This window comes from Lagenorhynchus albirostris, chromosome 10, assembly GCF_949774975.1.
Source record: "Lagenorhynchus albirostris chromosome 10, mLagAlb1.1, whole genome shotgun sequence".
NCBI lineage: Eukaryota > Metazoa > Chordata > Mammalia > Artiodactyla > Delphinidae > Lagenorhynchus > Lagenorhynchus albirostris.
In genome coordinates this window covers 47048044-47067810 of record NC_083104.1, presented here as the reverse complement: position 1 = coordinate 47067810, position 19767 = coordinate 47048044, and the positions used below count along the sequence as shown (strand labels likewise).

Genomic DNA, 19767 nt, shown 5'->3' with positions numbered 1-19767 from the left:
AGAGTTAACCAAAACCAAAGGCTGTAAGACTAACGTGACTCTTACCACTCCCATCTATCTTCCTTTACCTGAGTACTCCCAGTCTACTAATCCTCTATCTGAATCGCCTTTCCACTCCGAAGAGACTATTAGTTACCTTTTATTTTATTTTTATTTTGTGTTTATAGTAAACTTTATTTTTATTGATTTCATTTAACATAATTTCAAAGTAGGTCTGTGCTTTAAGATAAGCAAAAGAACAGATATCCTAAATCTCATTAAGAGATCTTTTTCACACTCTTCCTCTGAGCAGGACACTGGGTTTCAGGGGCCCCAGTGGTGATACCTAACATTTTATCCCTGGAGATATTACCTGTAGATACAGAAAGAACAGATAACACCAACACACAAGAATCAAACTGTATGAGGGTACTACAGGAAGAAGCTCTTATGTTATACTTTATCTACCTCTTTAGGGTTGTAATGATAATGACTGACTTTTTTCTCTGCAAAGTTCAGTGTTTTTTTGTTGTTGTTTGTTTTTGTTCAGTGTTGTTTTAAATAAAATGTCAGAATATGTGAAAATGCTGTACTCATTTATCTTAATACAGTAAAAATAGTGGAAGTTTAAAAATTCTTCATGAGTCCAATCTGGGTCATAACTACCACTGATGGGGTTTACCCAGCACACTAATTCCAAGTTTGGTGACCATCAGCAAACTGGCTCCCGCAATTAAGCCTGCAGGCATAAATTTTCCAGTGTGGTAGAATCTCATTCCCATAATGCCAGCCAAGGTTCCAGATGTAACGAAGAAAACCTAAATGTTCCTTGGATCCTGAGACCCCTGATAGGCACCCGGGCCTGCTAAACCACCGAAGAGGAGCCCGGCAGCCAGAGACGGGACACTGCCTGCTTTTGCATAGCCAGTGATCCCACTTATCCCACCCGAAGCAACCAGTGCTGCGTAGCCAAAACCAATACAATATAAAGGCACTAGTGGGCTGGAGTCCTTCTGCATTGTTCTCTTTCACTCTGTCCAGACAGATTACACCAGGCCTGCACCTCCTTCCCGAAGGTCTGCACTGGCCGACAAGGGCGCACATGCCTTGGGGTGGAGAGTCGCTAAAGTTAACTTTTAACATTTTTTAAAATTAATTAATTAATTTTTGGCTGCGTTGGGTCTTCGTTGCTGCACACGGGCTTTCTCTTGTTGCGCTGAGCGGGGGCTACTCTGTTGCGGTGCGCGGGCTTCTTATTGCGGTGGCTTCTCTTGTCGCGGAAGACAGGCTTTAGTGCGCGGGCTTCAGTAGTTGTGGCATTCAGACTCAGTAGTTGTGGCTCTCGGGGGTCTAGAGCTCAGGCTCAGTAGTTACGGCACACGGGCTTAGTTACTCCGCGGCATGTGGGATCTTCCCGGACCAGGCCTCGAACCCATGTCCCCTGCATTGGCAGGTGGATTCTTAACCCCTGCGCCACCAGGGAAGCCTTTAACTTTTAATGATCTCCTTTGGGTATCTTTCAGTCCTTTGTCACAGACTAAGGGCCACAGTTAAAGAATTTTTCCTAAACACAGGGAGCATCCCCAAAAGTATTTTGAAGAATTGAGTCCTCATCTGGGCTGTCAGATCTTCACCAGCTTGTGCACATGTAGGAAAGCCCCAGAATGGATGCAGGAGGCAGAATGGTGTAACTCTGAGAATGATACTCAAGATCCTGGATCTCCAACATGGTCCCCTTGTGGACCAGAAAAAGCTAGCAAAATAGCAGTGGATCTTTTAAAAGCTCTTCTCAAGGTTTTCCCTGCCTGAAGTGGTTGCTCAATTATTCACACCTGCAAACAAAAGAAAGATGAATTTAGGGCAGACTTTAAAGCCCATCTGGAAGCTCTCTTCCTATGGCATTCTGATTTCCATACAATAGATGATGCTGCCCAACCTGCTCTAACTGTCTTATTGGTAAATGTATTTTCTCCCCTGAGGTAAATGGATTGATTAAAAGGCAGAAAATAGATGGGAAGTCACAGGTCTGACCAAATTTTGAGTTGTTTGTATATTTTGGAAATTAAGCCCTATTGGTCGCATCATTTGCAAATACTTTCTCACAGTCCTTAGGTTGTGTTTTCCTTTTGCTTATGGTTTCCTTTGCTGTGCAAAAGCCTATAAGTTTAATTAGGTCCCATTTGTTAGCTGAGCACTTTGAAAGGATATCTCTCTCTCTCTTTTTTTTTTTTTTGGCCGCGCAGCTTGCGGGATCTTAGTTATCTGACCAGGGGTCGAACCTAGGCCCCCGGCAATGGAAACATGGAGTCCTAACCACTGGAAAGGATATCTTTTTATGTGCCCTACAATCTGTCCTTGGTATAGAGAGGAAGAATTCCAGCCCAAAATCCCTAATTTAATCAGTTACCCTAATATCTGCGGGCTACCTCTAATACTGACATTGGGAGATTAAAAAGTGCAGAACCTATAAATATTCAGATAGACGTAACTAAACCTCTTCCCAAATTATCTCAATATCCATTAAAATCTGAGGCCACACAAGGCCTCACGTTAGACCAAATCACCCAGGGGCTAACTGTTCCCTGTACCAGACCCGGTGTGTGGCTGTTAGCATAACTGATGCCATCTTGGGCCCTTACAATTTCTACTGTTTTTCACTGACCCTACCCAGGACTGTACTGTGCAGTGAATCACTTCTGTACTGTACCGTGCAGTGAATCACTTCTCTGTCATCAAGGGCTTTTTAGTTAATAAATATCGTTTAATAATCATTAGGTCCAGGAAGCCTCTATGCTCTGTTAGTCCCCAAACAATGATGAAAACCTTCCCTGACGTATTCCCAGCACCCATGAGACTAGTTACCCGTTCATAAATCTTAACTTACAAACGCACCTACCGCCATATCCTAGGTTAACTATAAAGAATTGTCCCAATGGTCCTTCATTTCTATTCCCTTCTGCCTATAAAACCTCTTGCTTTGTATACTCTTCAGAGCTCCTCTCTACCTGCTAAATTGGATGCAGTCTGACTCAGGAATGTCATGGTCCCAACGCGGGTTGGGAAAGAATTTCCAGATACAAGGCAGAATGTAAAGAAGATAGAATTTATTAAAGGGAAGAGTCGCTGCCAGAAGAGCAGGCCGGCTTCCTGATAATCAGGGAGAGCCGACCCGGAGCAAGTGTTACTGGTCTGTTTTTATATCCAGGGAACAAAGGAAGTTACGAGTCACCTGCTGATTGGGCAGGGTATGCATACTAACAGCGTGGCAGAGCAGGAGAAGAACGGGGCAAATACCTTTCCTTATATGGGTTGGGAAAGGGATAGGGCATGACACTTGGGAGGAATCAGGGATATTGTAATGGTTGCTACATGACAGTGATAAGAGCCTGGTAACTCCCTGTCCCTCGATGTTGGCCCTTTTGAGTTTATCTTGTCCGTTATCCTTGGAGCACCACAATGAATTGCTAATTAAAGCCAAAAGGGCTTTAAAATTTACTCAGTTGAATTTTGTTAACGGGAGAAAACAGCTGAAAGCTGTGGTCAGGAAAAATTTTGTGTGCCTGTGGACTGGGAATGAGCAAGTATCCCTGGTTGTGGTGGTGATGGGGGAAGGGACTGTCCTGAACGGAGCCTTCCTTAGGATTTGGTTCCCCTCCTTGAACGGGGCCCTAGAGGGTAATGAGTGGTCCCCTTTACAGCTCCTCCTGGCCAGCCTGGTCATCTAGATCTTGCTGGTCTCTGATTTGACCCCTGGCTTTGATCCCGTTCTTCCCTGGGGGGAGGCAGCCCTGGAGGGATGCCCTGCACACAAATGGGGAGGGGTGTAGGAAAACAGGATAAGACGGATGGAGCTCTGGGGTACCAAGAGAAGACAGGCGCCCAGTGGGTTAGGTGGGGTGTGTGGGGACCACCTCCTGGGTTGGGCTCAGAGGTCGTCCAGCAGGGCACTTGGTCCCGGGAGAAGCCGAGACGTCGGCCCTCCCAGCTTCCTAGAGAGGCCGAGAGGCCCGGGGCGGTGACGCGCTTGCGCGATACGGGCCAGAGGAGAGCCGGGCGCGGGGCTACTGGCGCGGCCTGGGCCGTGTGGTCAGGGCACCTAGGAGCTCGCGGCCGCGGGAGTCGGTGAGTGGGGCGGCAGGGCGGCGGGGCGGCGGGGCGGCGTTGGGGGGAGCGGGGCGGCGGGGGTTGTCTTGGGGGCGCGGGGTTCCCGGCGGGCGGCCGGTGAGGCTCGGCCTGGAGGCTGCGCCCGGGCTGGGGTCTGGCCTGGGAGCCCAACCGCCGCGGTGAGGGCGTATCTGCCTGCGCTTCGCTGCCCGGGGCGGGAATCTGGAGTAATGGTTTCTGTGTTTTATCACTTCTCCCAATTATGCAAACAAAGCGTATTCATAACATGTAATTAGATGACGCGGGTGAGCGTTAGAAAAGTGAAAGTACCCGCAATCCGTTGTTTTCGTTCGGAGGCTTCCTGACCTTTTAAAATCTGTGCACGATTATGCAAACTCTTATACATGTACAAATATATATTTTTAAGAAGTGGGATTATTTTACTGGTTTTTAAAGATATATAATCCATATATTTTATTTTTAATTAAAAAAATTGAGGTGTAATCCACATAGAACAACATAGTGGTTTTAGGTGTACAACATGATTCCGTATTTGTATACTGTTGCTTTTAAAAAGCTTTTTTTAGTAGTATTGTGATAAAATGCACATAACATTTACCACACGATACATAAAAATTGATCATTTAAGCCATTTAAAAGTGTATAATTCAGTGACATTATGTACGTTAATATTATTGCTTTTTGAAAATTATATCGTCTTCAACTTGTGGAATGCATTTGTTCATATATTGGTTAAATTTGGGGCCAGCAGTGTGACACCACTGAGACATATTTTTGCAAGTATAATTTAAAAAAAAAATTTGTTTTCCATAGTACACATTACATGAAGCTGTAAATGCTCAACAAGTGATGTGTATTAGGTTGATTGTTTTCAGAATGAAAGTACTATATAAAATACAGTTTTTAAACACAAGGTAAAGCTGTAACCTAAAACCACTCTACTGTCTTCTCACTTACATTGGCCTAAGAAATCAGAGAATGTTCACCTTCTTAAAAGTGTGGCGCAGTGGTTGAGAGTCCGCCTGCCGATGCAGGGGACACGGGTTCGTGCGCCGGTCCGGGAAGATCCCACATGCCGCGGAGCGGCTGGGCCCGTGAGCCATGGCCGCTGAGCCTGCACATCCGGAGACTGTGCTCCGCAACGGGAGAGGCCACAACAGTGAGAGGTGCTCGTACCACACGCACACACACACACAAACCCTTTTTATTTTGAATAATTGCAGACACACAGAGGGTGTCAGAACTTTACAGAGTTCCCTTATATCTTTACCTGGTTTACCTAAAGGTAATGTCTTGCATAACTACAGTACAGTCATCAAACTTAAGAAATTTGCAGGGGTCCAATACTATTAATTAAACTGCTGATTTATCCAGAGTTCATCACTGTCTCGCTAATGTTCTTTTTCTGTCCCAGGATCCAGTATACAATCCCTCATTCCATTTAGTTGTCACGTCTTCTAGTCTCCTTCAGTCTGTGACAGTTCCTCAGTTTTACTTGTTTTTCATGATTTTGAAGTATTTTGTATTTGTAATTTTAGAGTGACCCTCTCGATTTGGTTTTGTCAGATGTTCTGCTTAGATTGAGGATGATATCGATATGTCTTCTTACTGGTATACTACTCTCTTTGTTTTTGGTTGTGTGGGGTCTTAGTTGCGGCTCGTGGGCTCCTTAGTTGTGGCAGGCGGGCTCCTTAGTTGCAACTCGCCAGCTCCTTAGTTGTGGCATGTGAACTCTTAGTTGTGGCATGCATGTGGGATCTAGTTCCCTGACCAGGGATCGAACCCCAACCCCTGCATTGGGAGTGCGGAGTCTTATCCACTGCGCCACTAGGGCAGTCACTAAATTATTCTAACTTTGGCCATTGGGAACTCTTTCAAGTTGGCTCCTGTTTCCCCTTACATGCTCCTTTCCTTTTTTGTGTCTTTCTCTGATTTTCAGGCACCACAAGCTATTCATCTTGTATTTTCACCTCCCCCAGCCCTGGAATCAACCATTTCTGCAAGGATTCCTGGTTTCGTTTATTGTAGAATGGTATTGAGAAACCAAATTTTGGGCACTAGGTTGAGTTCATTTCTTAATTGGCAAATTGGTATAAATATTATTTTAACATTTTAAATGTGTACTAGAAGCAATCTTTCTTTAGTGGCAATTGTCTTAGAAATTTGTTTATTATTAGTGTATAAAATAAACCTTATGTACTCTCTCACTGGCAGGAAAAAGATGAAAACAAGAGATTACTTAATGGGGATTTTAAAAGGAAATCAAAATTACATTGCATATTGCTTTGCAATGTTGTGTTGCTTTCTGCTGTGTAACAGGGTGAATCAGCTATATGTATACATGTGTGCCCATATCCCCTCCCTCTTGCGTGAGCAAATATTTATTGATTACCTATTGTGTGTCAGGTAATGGGGACCTATTGTAATAAATATGGCAGTTCAGAATCCTGATCTTATGAAGTTTACACTGTAATTGGGGAAAAAGGGAACAATAGGCACATCATTGAAATTTCTGAATATATCACCTAAAAGGTATGTAACCTAAAAGGTATGTAAGAAAGAAAACAAATTCATAGAACACCAATGACTTAGATATAATTTAAAAATAATCCTTCTTTGACACATCTGTTGACATAGCATTTCTTAAAGATGTGTCATACTGAAAAATGGGGAGTACTATAGTGCCATTCTATTGGCAGATACTCTTGGAGATTCCCAATTAATATATTACCAGGCTCTGAAACGTTCTGAAAGTAAGATATGTTTCATTTTCTCTAAGCTTTCCAAAGCTTGTATTTTTTTTTTACAAATGCAGCTCTGTAGTTTTTACCAGATCATATAAAAATGTATTTGAAATACTATCATAAAGAACAGTATAAAGAAGCAAATATAAATCATCTGAAGTCACACCATCCTGAGATAACCACATAAACATTTTGCTGCTGCCGTTCCTTTCTTTCATCTCTCCACATCTGTATAACGACACAGTCAAATGTGTATTTAGAGATTGTTCTAAAATACTGTCCTTATTGTATATGTACTTTTCTCTTTTTTCCTTTTCTCTCACCTCTCCATCCTCCATCCTGAAAATCACTATTAAGGATCTGGCTGTTACTTTGTTCCATATTCATATCATCATGTACAAGTTTTTGTGTAAGAAGATGTTAAATGGGATTGGTCCTGTACTCGGAGTGGGCTGAAACCCTAAACAGAAATGGTGAATGATAAGTGTCAAAACATTCTAACCATTTTTAGAGAGAGGCCCCAGACACATTTTCACGTGACTTATTAAAAGGTGAACAAAATTGGGCCTGTGAATCTTAGTCACCCCCCAACTTGAGCCTATGTGTGAATACTTATTCATATGAAGAGTGTTGGTTGGCCTGACAGTGAGCCAGCATTTTCTCTTCCTCATATAGCAGGGGATGCTATCTTCCCAGGTGCCAATCCAAGTGCAAGAGTAGGGAGTGAGGAAGGCAGTAATAAAGTCCTTTGAGAAGATTAAAGGAGGCTTGCATAAGAAGATTCTGCCATGTTATTTTCTGACTGGATGCTTGTTGACCTAAGGAAACTAACTCATCAGCCCAGCCAGCACCACATCCACTTCTATTTACAAAAGAATTCTGAGAATATGATATAGTCCTACAAGAGTTTGGGGAATACGCCATAAAATCAGAGGCTGCTAGAATTCCCCTGACATCAGCATAAGAAGAGAAGATTGTGATGGGGGTAAAGTACATTTCCACAGATGTGGGGCAAGAGGGTAAGTTTTCCATAAGTCAAATGATACCATAGATGTAAGTAGGCTGAAGCTGCCTTAAAAGAATCCCCTTTCAGGGTACCTGGCAGAAGGAAACGACCCCAAATATAAATCCTTTGAAAAGGAGGTAAGAGAAAAATTTAAAAGGATAAACCAAAAGTGCATCACGCGGGCTTCGCTGGTGGCTCAGTGGTTGAGCGTCTGCCTGCCGATGCAGGGGACGCGGGTTCGTGCCCCGGTCCGGGAAGATCCCACATGCCACGGAGTGGCTGGGCCCGTGAGCCATGGCCGCTGAGCCTGCGCGTCTGGAGCCTGTGCTCTGCAGAGGGAGAGGCCACAACAGTGAGAGGCCCGCGTACCGCAAAACCAAAACAAAACAAAAGTGCATCACTCAAATTAGGAAAAGGTGGACTATAAAAGGCCACTTCATCAAGGTGCCTGGGGTAGGGGTGCCAACAAAGAATCTACAAATGCATTCTCAAGAGGAGCTAGCAGCAGTTGGATGTCTGCCATAACAGACAGCATATAAGAGCCAAGAAAGAACTCCAGACAGCATCAGATTTTGCCTGGTTGCCTCTCATTTCTTTTCCCTGCTCTGGCACTGGAAGAATCAGCAAGAAAGTAAGGAAGGCAAGCAGAACAAGATAGAAAAACAGTGAAAGAATAGATGATACTGCATCACTACTCACCCCGTCCCTTCTCATCTTCCTCACTGCCGCTTTGCAGAAGCAAGAATCCAGCCTGAGCTAGGGGTAAGGGAGAAGATTTGAATTGGTTGAGAGATTGAAGTTTTGGTATTAAGTTAGACTGGGTTTTTTTATTATCTTTTTAAAGAAATATTTATTTATTTATTTGGCTGCCTCAGGTCTTAGTTGCAGCACACAGGATCTTTGTTGCCGCACCTTTTTAGTTGCAGAATGCAGGATCTTTAGTTGCGGCATGCAGGATCTAGTTCCCTGACCAGGGATCGAACTTGGGCCCCTTGCGTTGGGAGTGCAGAGTCTTAGCTACTGGCCCGTCAGGGAAGTCCCGGTTTTTTATTATCTTAAAAAATGGGTGGAACTGCCAAGAGATCTGAGATCAAGATTAATTCAGGGACAAGGAATATCCCAGAAAGTCTGTTTGGTCATCAGTGGAGAAAAGTAAGTTATTTCCTTTTTGCATTCCCTTGAGACTATCACATTTAATAAATAATATATAGATATAGATAGATACATATAGATATCTTGTATATATATATCGTGTGTGTATCACTATTAAATATATAAAATGCAAAAAAAATTACATTGCATATAAGATGATAGAGCAAAATGACAGAAAGAAGAAAATGTCCCTGAAAAATGCCCATATGCTTGCTTGGGAAATTTTCCCATTCTTTTTTTTTTTTTTTTTTTTACATTTATTTATTTACTTTTGGCTGCGTTGAGTATTCGTTGCTTCGCGCAGGCTTTCTCTAGTTGCGGTGAGCGGGGGCTACTCTTCGTTGCAGTGGGCGGGCCTCTCATCTCACTGGCGTCTCTTGTTGTGGAGCACGGGCTCTAGGTGCGTGGGCTCAGTAGTTGTGGCTCGCAGGCTCTAGAGCACAGGCTCAGTAGTTGTGGTGCACAGGCCTAGTTGCTCCGCGGCATGTGGGATCTTCCCGGACCAGGGCTCGAACCTGTGTCTCCTGCATTGGCAGGCGGATTCTTAACTACTGTGCCACCAGGGAAGTCCTCCCCTGTTCTTTTGAAAGCCATTTTCATTTGGGAATGAAACTGGGTGGAGGGATGAAGCTCTGGGGGAGAAGAGGCCTGCTCCATCTCAGGTTGCTCCCCAGGCCTGGGGGCTCCCATTTGTGGTATAATCTTAACAAGTTGATGAATGAAGCTTTTCTTCTGTCCTCAGAAGCTAGTTGGGACCTGGAAGGAACCCTGAGGCATTAGGATACCTAAATTTAATTGGGCAGTTTCAGCTCATTGGCCCCATCTCTTTACTATGCTGTGGGGCTTTCATTCAGACTTCGAAAGGCCCAGGAGGTCATTAACTATTTTTTTTCTTTTAAAGGAATGGTTTTCTTTTTTTTTTTAATTTTTTTTGGCTGTGTCGGGTCTTAGTTGCGACATGTGGGATCTTTGTCTCAGCATGTAGGAATTGTGGTGCACGGGCTTCTCTCTGGTTGTGGCGCTCGGGCTGCATGGCGCGTGGGCTCTCTAGTTGTGGCGTGTGGGCTTAGTTGCCCCGCGGCATGTGAGATCTTAGTTCCTTGACCAGGGATTGAACCATCGTCCCCTGCATTGGAAGGCGGATTCTATAACACTGGACCACCGGGGAAGTCCCAGGAAGTCACTAACTTTTATCCATGTTCATGGTTGCAGGGGCTGGGCTCAGAGGGCTGGAATCTTTTGCCATATTCACAGACAGTTGCCCTCATTTTTCTGTTGGTCCATCTTCTCATCACCTCTTTACAAATACTTCACTGACCTCTTTGGACATTTCTGCAGCAGCTGCTTCAGAACAGGTCAGCTTGGAGGCTTATGTTTGGTGCTGATTTCCCTGTGGGTCTCAATTTCCTGAGATAGGTCAGTGCCATTTACATTTCCCGCTGGGTGCGTTTCTTCAAAATATTTCTCTCTGGTCTCCAGTTCATTGTGTTGCGTCTCACACCCGGATTTCTCTGCACCTGAGTGTCTTTCTCTTCCCCAGTCTTTCTGCAAGTTTGGCTGGGAAAGTCTCTCGCCTCTTTCTCTGACTCTCAGCTCCCTCCTGAGCAGCTCCCGTTGGTGCTGCTGCGGCTCAGCAAGGCTGGAGCCTGCCCCTGCCGCTCCGGAGGCACCTTTCCTCTTCAGCCTCCCCTTGTTGTGTCTTCAAGCCTCTTTTTATAGGCCTTCAGTTATGTACCTTATCACTTCTCAGTTTTTCTTTGCTTTTGTTTTCTCTGTGTACTTATTTTCCTTACCCCATCCCCTTCTTTCGCAGCAAAGCTTCATTTCTCTGCCAAAACTTCAGCAGCTTCGTCAGCGCGTATGATCCCGAAGTAGTTCTTCAATTGATTCTCCATCCCCTTGTAGCAGCACTGCAATTTCTTTTATCTGGATGATGGTGGGGATATTGAATAATAGCCTCCGAACTGAGAAGAAACTTTGAGACCAAAACGTGAAGCAGGCAACTCCATGAAGTATAATTATGATGTTTATTGTGGGTACTTATATAGGGGCAGTACGGGCGGACAACCACCAGAGGCATTTGTAGCTGAACTCTATGCTGCCAGAAGGGGCGTGGGGGAATTCATTTATTTATTTTTTAAAAAATGTTTTCTTATTTATTTATTTTATTTATTTATTTTTGGCTGCACTGGGTCTTTGTTGCTGTGCGCAGGCTTACTCTAGTTGCGGAGAGCCAGGGCTACTCTTCGTTGTGGTGTGCGGGCTTCTCATTGCAGTGGCTTCTCTTGTTGCAGAGCACGGGCTCTAGAGCACAGGCTCAGTAGTTGTGGCACACAGGCTTAGTTGCTTTGCGGCATGTGGGATCTTCCTGGCCCATGGCTCGAACCCGTGTCCCCTGTATTGGCAGGTGGATTCTTAATCACTGCACCACCAGGGAAGCCCTGGCATGGGGGAATTTAAAGGGACCAAAGCTAAAGATAGAATCTGACTACTAAGCGAGAAGCACATTCGTGCCAGTGGGAACTGGGGGTTTCTCCTCCCTTCTGAGGTCTCATGAACATTATTCCTCATGGACCATTAACCATCTAGACTAGCAAAATGCATTCTTCCAGTTTTCATATCAGATAAAGGCAAGAGTAAGAGTTGATAGGGAACTTATCTGGCTTTGGGTGCATTCCTTGTGAGTAGGCTAAAGCTCAGAAAGGGGACTGTGGGCCTAAGATGGAGCTGACAAAGTGAAGTCAGTGTGGTCCAGCCACATAGATGGCATGCTTTCTTCATCCCATCTCAGTTTACAGTCATCTGTTTGGAGAGTCCTAGCAGTACTTGCTGAGTTCAGGAGATGTTTGTAGGTGATGATGGCTTCTGGTTGAAGTAACGGTTTCTTTAAATTTTCTTAACAGTGGTGGGAGGTGGAAGGTTCCACCCTTTCAGGGGAAGATGACCATCATCTGTGACTTGGTGCACTGAGTAATGGGGTCACTTTACAACAGGTGCCAAGGTCTGCAGTCTACCTCATACTTCAGTTGGAGGATGGAGGGAATGAAAAGTGCCCATTGAACTGAGAAGATAGCTTAAGACTGAAAAAGAAGGCAGGCAGCTCCATATAATCAGTGGATCAGTTTATTAGAGGGTAATTTACTCACATGGTGAGATCAGGTGGGTGAACTAGAAGCATTTGCAGCTGCACTCCGCACCACTGAGGGGCCTCTGGAACAGTTTTATTGTTAACCTAGGTATGGGGGGGGGGTATGTGCTTGGAAATAGGAAGTGCATTTCTTTTTTCTTTTTTTTTCTGGGAAGTGCATTTCTAAGTCAAGTTTTATGAATGGGTAACTCGTCTGGTGGGCGATGGGAATGTGTCAGTGAAGATCTTCATGCTGTTTGGAGACTGTTAGAGCATAGAGGCCACCTGGAACTAATGATCCTAAAACAATATCTATTAACTACAAAGCCCTTGATGACAGAAAAGTGATTTTACCTCATAGTACAGTCACAGGAAGGGTCGCTGGAGGGACAGGAGGAATTGAATGGGCCCATGATGGTGGCAGTTATGCTAACAGCCATACATACTTCTTTGTAGACTCTTGGTTTGATTTTGTTTTAATATGCTCTTTCTTGCTTTTTTCTTTTGCATGTTGTGGTTTTGGGCAGCATTTTACTCTCTTTTGTTCTCTACCTCAGTCGTCAATTTTTGTCTTACTTTGTTCTCAGTTCAACCAGCCTTCTTTGGTTTGGTTGTTGACTCAGTGGCTAAAACAGAACAAGGGTCAGCAGGGTTTCTTTTCCCTTTTGCAGTTACTTGAGCTGCAGCCACCATCTACATACAACTGCCCTTCAAGGACATGTAACCTATTCTGCTGAGTGCCCACCTTTTCAGTCCTGGGAGCTGGTACTCAGTACCTTTTTTTTTTTTAATTGGCTGCACCCCGTGGCATGCGGGATCTTGGTTCCTTAGTTTCCTGACCAGGGATTGAACCTGGTCAGTGAAAGCGTCCAGTCCTAACCACTGGACCTCCAGGGAATTCCAGTTGCTTTGTTTTTTAAGCAGAATTATTGATCACTTTGCTGATTATAAAAATAATGTACAATTCAGGGAACATAGACAAATAGGAATGGAAAGCTCTCTAGTCCCACTTGCCAGAGGAGATTAACTGCTGAAAACACTTTGGTGGCCAAGGCTTAGGAACTTTTTTGTGCCTATGCAAACTGTGCTTTATTTTTATTTTGTTTAAAACATAAGTGAGCTCATAAGTATAATTTCTAAAACTTGCCTCTTAATTTACTTTTTTGGGGGGGAAATTGGGAAAAGACAAAAAATACAAAGAAGAAAATAACAGGCAGGCGTATTTCCAACACACAGGAGTAACCTCTTCTAACATTTCGGCATATTTGCAGTCATCATTGTACAATCTTAAAAGAAAAAGAGACCTTGAACATAAATGTTGTGTTAAAAAAATCAAATCACTACAAATAAAGTCTCCCTTTAACTGTTATTTCCAACCTCTCCACTTCCACAATCAGTAGGAGTTTTTGTAAATCTTTTTAGGCCATTTAAAAACCTTTCAAAAAATAAAAAAATAAAAACCTTTCAATGCTTTTATGTACATCAGACCTAAGAAATTTAAACATAAATATGATTTTAGGTTTTTTCTCCAGTTATACCTAAGTTCTTTTTAACTTAGCATACGTTTTTGATACTGTTGGGAAAAGCAGTCAGGCGTAGCTGCTTCTCTCTAGCATAACTCTGCAAGAGTAGCCCTGGCTGAGGACATTTTCTTGCAAAGAAATCAAGAGCCCTCATAGCCTGTGCTGTGCTTAGCCTTTTGAGGGACTATCTTTACCTGTTCAGTGCTTAATGTGTACCCCTTTTTTCTTCTTTTTTTTTTTTGAGAATTATGTTTTTTAAAAAAATTTATTTTATTTTATTTTTGGCTGCGTTGGGTCTTTGTTGCTGCGCGCAGGCTTTTCTCTGGTTGCGGTGAGTGGGGGATACTCTTCATTGTGGTGCGTGGGCTTCTCTTGTTGCTGAGCACGGGCCCTAGGCATGTGGGCTTCAGTAGTTGTGGCACGTGGGCCCAGTAGTTGTGGCTCGCAGGCTCTAGAGTGCAGGCTCAGTAGTTGTGGCGCACGGGCTTAGTTGCTTTGCGGCATGTGGGATCTTCCCAGACCAGGGCTCGAACCCGTGTCCCCTGCATTGGTAGGTGGATTGTTAACTACTGTGCCACCAGGGAAGCCCCCCTTTTTTCTTCTTAGGTGCATGTGTCAATGGCCCCCAGGCCCTCCCTTGCTTTCTGTATTTCAGACCCCATGGGTAAGGGGCCAAGGTTCTTCTACTGTATCATGAAGGGTGGTGCTGGTATCTGTTCCACCTGCATGGCTTTGGCTGCGAAGTGGATCCGTTGGTCATGGGGGACCAATGGTTTGCAGGGGGTTGAATCTTGTACACTTTGTTTTCTTCTCTTGCTCTAAGCGAACACTGTATCACTTGAGCCTCGTGTGTGTGTTGTCTGTTCTCAGGAACTTAGAATTACGCTCTGTCTCTTCTGTGGGTGGCACTGATCTGCTTTTTAACCTTGGCTGCATAGCTTGACCACCCAGTGAACAGTGAAACAATTGTATTCTTTCTTAAAGGTCTTGTACAGTCTTTTAAATTGTTGTATGGTATTTCATCCTATAAAGTGCTACACTTTTATTTAGTTGTATTGATGGGCAAGTAGGTCATTTCCAATATTGTGTTATTACAAAGAGTACTCTAGTGAACACCTGTGTAAATGCCTCAATACCTGTGCAAGTGTTTTTCCAGGGAGCTTCCTAGAACTGAAATTTCAGGGGCATAGGTAATATGACTTTTGAGCTTCACTGCAGACTTTCAAACTACTTTTCCTAGTGGCTGTAAACATTTACACTTCTGTCCAGTGGTTTGTGCTTTTGTTCTTTTTTTTTGGACAAGAGGTTTTAAAATACTGAATAGTCATATATCACCCTTTTTCCTTTGTTTCCTTAAGAAATCCTTGCTTACCTCAGGGCTCTTACTCCTTTTTGTTTGTTTTAATATTAATTAATTTATTTATTTGGCTGCATCAGGTCTTTGTTGTGGCACACAGGATCTTTAGTCGCGGTATGCGAACTCTTAGTTGTGGCATGTGGGATCTAATTTCCTGACCAGGGATCGAACCCAGACCCCCTGCATTGGGAGCAAGGAGTTTTAGCCATTGGACTGCCAGGGAAGTCCCTGTTTGTTTTTGAAGTTAAATCTTTAGCTAGAACTCGTTTTTTGTGTGATCCCCTGCAGGTACTGAAGGATGGCTGTATCCGTCTATCTGGGAATGGAGTTGCAAGTAGTAACTGTACGTTTAACTTAATGATGCGTGACTGTTTTCCAGTGTGGCTGCACAATTTACATTTCCACCAGCAGTGTATGAGTGTTCCAGTGTTTATCTCTACATCCTTACCAACATGTTATTTTCTGACTGTTTGATTCTAGCCATCCTAGTGGATGTGAAGTGGTATCTTATTGTGGTGTTGATGTGCTTTTTCCCTGATGACTAATGTTGAGGATCCTCTGTGTTTTTCAGCCATCTTTATAGTTTCTTTGGAGAAATGTCTGTTAAGATGCTTTGTCTAATTTTAATTGTGTTGTCTTTTCATTATTGAATTGTAAGTTATTTATATTTTCTAGTGACAAGTCCCTTATAAGATATGTAATTTGTAAATTTTTTTTTCCCACTCTGTGGGTTGTCTTTTCACTTTCTTCATGAGACCTTTGAAGCACAAGAATTTTAATTTAGGTGAAGTTCATTCAGTTTATCTATTTTTTCTTATTTTTGCATGTGGGATGCATTTGGTAGAATCCATTGACTAATCCATTGTCACAAAGTATTACACTTACATTTTATGATAAGAATATTATAGTTTTAGCTTCTTACATTTGGGTCTTTGATCCATTTTGAGTTAATTTTTGTATATTGTATTATGTAGGGGTCCAACTTCATTCTTATTCATGTAGACATATAGTTGTCCATGTACCACTTGTTGAAAAGACTATTCTTCCTCCCTTTGTGTGGTCTTGGCACACTCGTTAAAAATAAATTGACCATAGACAATTTGTGGACTCTTAATTCTGTTTCATTGATCTTTATGTCTTTCCTTATGCCAGAACCACACTGTCTTGATGGCTGCTGCTTTTTTATAAAGTAAGTTATGAAATCTATTCTCCCAGCTTACGCTTTTTAGTTTTAGTGTTTCATTTTTTTAATAGATTATACTCACTCAAAGTTATTATAAAATATTGCTGTAGTCCCTGTGCTGGACAATATATGCTTGTAGCTTATTTATTTCATACATAGTAGTTTGTAACTCTTAATCCTCTACCCCTGTCGTGCCCCTCCTCCCTTCCCTCTCCCCATTGGTAACCACAAATGTTTTCTCTGTTTCTGTTTTGTTATATTCATTTGTTTGTTTCATGTTAAATTTTAATTAATTAATTTATTTGGCCATGCCACACGGCATGTGGGATCTTAGTTCCCTTACCAGGGATCGAACCCACGCCCCCTGCATTGGAAGCTCGGAGTCTTAACCACTGGACTGCCAGGGAAGTCCCTGTTTCATTTTTTAGATTGCATATTTAAGTGATAACATACAGTATTTGTCTTTCTTTTTCTGATTTATTTCACTAAGCATAATACCCTCCAGGTCCAACCATGTTGCAAATGGCAAAATTTCATTCTTATTTATGGCTGAGCAATATTCCACATCTTCTTTATCCATTCATTTGTTGATGGACACTTAGGTTGCTTCCATGTCTTGGCTATTGTACATAATGCTTTTATAAGCACGGAGGTGCATGTATCTTTTCAAATTAGTGTTTTTGTTTTCTTTGGGTATATACCCAGGAGTGGAATTGCTGGATTATATGATGGTTCTATTTTTAGTTTTCTGAGGAACCTTCATACTGTTTTCCATGGTGGCTGCACGAATTTACATTCCCACTAACAGTGTACTAGGGTTCCACATCCTCACCAACATTTGTTATTTGTGATCTTTTTGATGATAACCATTCTGACATGTGAGGTGATATCTCATTGTGGCTTTGATTTGCATTTTTCTGATGATTAGCAGTGTTGAACATCTTTTCATGGGCCTGTTGGCTGTCTATATGTCTTCTTTGGAAAAATGCCTATTCAGGGTTTCTGCCCATTTTTTAGTTTGGTTGTTTGTTTTTTTGACATTGAGTTGTGTGAGCTGTTTATATATTTTGGATTTTAACCCTTTATCGGTAATATCATTTGCAAATATTTTCTTCCATTCAGTAGATTCTCTTTTCATTTTGTCAGTGGTTTCCTTTGCTGTGCAAAAGCTTCTATGTTTAATTAGGTACCATTTGTTTATTTTTGCTTTTGTTTCCTTTGCCTTAGGAGACAGATCCAAAAAAATATTGCAATGATTTATGTCAAAGAGTGTTCTTCCTATGTTTTCTTCAAGGAGATTTATGGTTTCTGATCTTAACATTTAGGTCTTTAATCCATTTTGAGTTTAATCTTTACTTCATTTTGAGTTTATTATTGTGTATGGTGTGAGAAAATGTTCTAATTTTCATTCTTCTACATGTAGCTGTCCAGTTTTCCCAGCACCACTTATTGAAGAGACTGTCTTTTTTTACATTGTATATTCTTGCCTCCTTTGCCGTAGATTATTTGATCATAAATGTGTGGGTTTATTTCTGGACTCTCTATTCTGTTCCACTGATTTATGTGTCTTGTATGTGTATGTGTGTGCACACATGTGCAGCACCATACTGTTTTGATTACTGTAGCTTTGTAGTGTACTCTTAAGTCAAGGAGCATATCTCCAACTTTGTTCTTTTTTCTCAAGATCACCTTAGCTATTTGGGATCTTCTGTGGTTTCATATAAATTTTAGGATTATTTGTTTTAGTTCTCTGAAAAATGCTGTGGGTTTTTTGATAGGGATTGCATTAAATCTGTAGCTTGCTTTAGGTAGTATGGACATTTTAATAATATTAATTCTTCCAATCCATAACCACAGGATTTCTTTCCATTCTTTGTTTCATCTTCAGTTTTCTTCAATAATGTTTTTTTTAATTAATTAATTTACTGGCTGTGTTGGGTCTTTGTTGCTGTGTGCAGGCTTTCTCTAGTTGTGGCGAGTGGGGGCTACTCTTTGTTGTGGTGCACGGGCTTCTCATTGCAGTGGCTTCTCTTGTTGTGGAGCATGGGCTCTAGGCACGCAGGGCTTCAGTAGTTGTGGCACGCGGGCTCTAGAGTGCAGGCTCAGTAGTTGTGTTGCATGGGCTTAGTTGCTCCACAGCATGTGGGATCTTCCCAGACCAGGGCTTGAACCCGTGTCACCTGCATTGGCAGGCGGATTCTTAATCACTGCACCACCAGGGAAGTTCCTCAATAATGTTTTATAGTTTTCAGAGTATATAGGTCTTTCACCTCCCTGGATAAGTTTATTCCTAGGTATTTTATTCCTTTTGATGCAATTTTAAGTAAGGTTGTTTTCTTGTATTTTCTTTCTGATTCTTCATTACAAGTAAATAGAAAAGCAATAGATTTGTATATATTAATATTGTATCCTGCAACCTTACTGAATTAATTTAGTCTAACAGTTTTTTGGTGGAAGCTTTGGAGACTTTAGGGTTTTCTATATATAGTATTATGTCATCTGCAAATAGGGACATTTTTACTTCTTCCCTTCCAGTTTGGTTGCCTTTTATTTTTTTTTCTTGTCTGATTACTGTGGCTAGGATTTCCAATACTATGTTAAGTAAAAGTGGCAAGAGTGGGCATCCTTGTCTTGTTCCTGATTTTCGAGGGAAAACTTTGAGCTTTTTATCCTATGGCATTAGCTCTGGGTATGTCATAAATGGCCTTTGTTATGTTGAGATATTTCCCTGTAAGCCAACTTTGAAGGGAATTTTTATCATGAATGGATTTAAATTTTGTCAGATGCTGTTTCTGCATCTATTGAGATCATGTGGTTTTTATTCTTTATTTTGTTAATGTGGTGTATCTCATTTATTGATTTACGGATGTTGAGCCATCCTTGCATCCCTGGAATAAATCCCATTTGATCATGGTGTGTGATCCTTTTTATATATTGTTGAATTTGGTTTGCTCATATTTTGTTGAGGATTTTTGTGTCTAGGTTCATCAGAGATACTGGCCTGTAATTTTCCCTTTTTGGTAGTGTCTTTGTCTGGTTTTGGTATCAGGGTAATGTTGGCATTGTACAATGAATTTGGGAGTGTTCTCTCCTCTTCAAAAGTTTGAGAGGAATAGGTATTAGCTCTTCTTTATATGTTTGGTAGAATTCCCCTGTGAAGCCATCCAGTCCCGAGATTTTGTTTGTTGGGAGTTTTTTGATTTCTAATTTAATTTCACTACTAGCGATTGGTTTGTTCAGATTGTCTGTTTATGATTCGGCCTTGGAAGAGTGTAGGTTTCTAGAAATTTATCCATTTCTTCTAGGTTGTCCAGTTTGTTGGCATGTAACTTTTTGTAGTATTCTCTTAGGATTTTTTTGCATCTCTGTGATACCAGTTGTAGTTTCTCCTCTTTCATTTATTATTTTGTTTTCTTGGGTCTTTTCCCTTTTTTTGTTACAGAGCCTGGTTAAAGGCTTATCAGTTTTGTTTATCTTTTCAGAAAAAAACCCAGACAGTTCTTAGTTTTATTGATCTTTTCTGTTGTTTTAAATCTCAATTTTATTTATTTTCTCTCTGGTCTTTATTATT

At 42.0% G+C, this 19767-nt stretch overlaps 1 protein-coding gene and 1 pseudogene across 3 annotated transcripts in view; one reads left to right on the top strand and one right to left on the bottom strand.

Annotated features, from left to right (window-relative positions):
- Positions 1-641: 641 nt before the first annotated feature.
- Positions 642-998, bottom strand: LOC132527871 (transmembrane protein 14C-like; annotated as a pseudogene).
- Positions 999-4011: 3013 nt separating this feature from the next.
- The window catches only part of ZNF445 (zinc finger protein 445), a 29261-nt gene continuing 13505 nt past the window's right edge, over positions 4012-19767 (top strand). Inside the window, exons 1-2 of one of the 3 annotated variants that reach the window (XM_060162296.1) lie at positions 15315-15356; positions 16166-16202. The gene's annotated coding sequence lies outside the window, so the exon portion shown is untranslated. Of the gene's footprint in view, positions 4102-15314; positions 15357-16165; positions 16203-19767 lie in introns of those variants that run through there. The other 2 variants (XM_060162295.1, XM_060162294.1) reach the window with 2 other exon arrangements.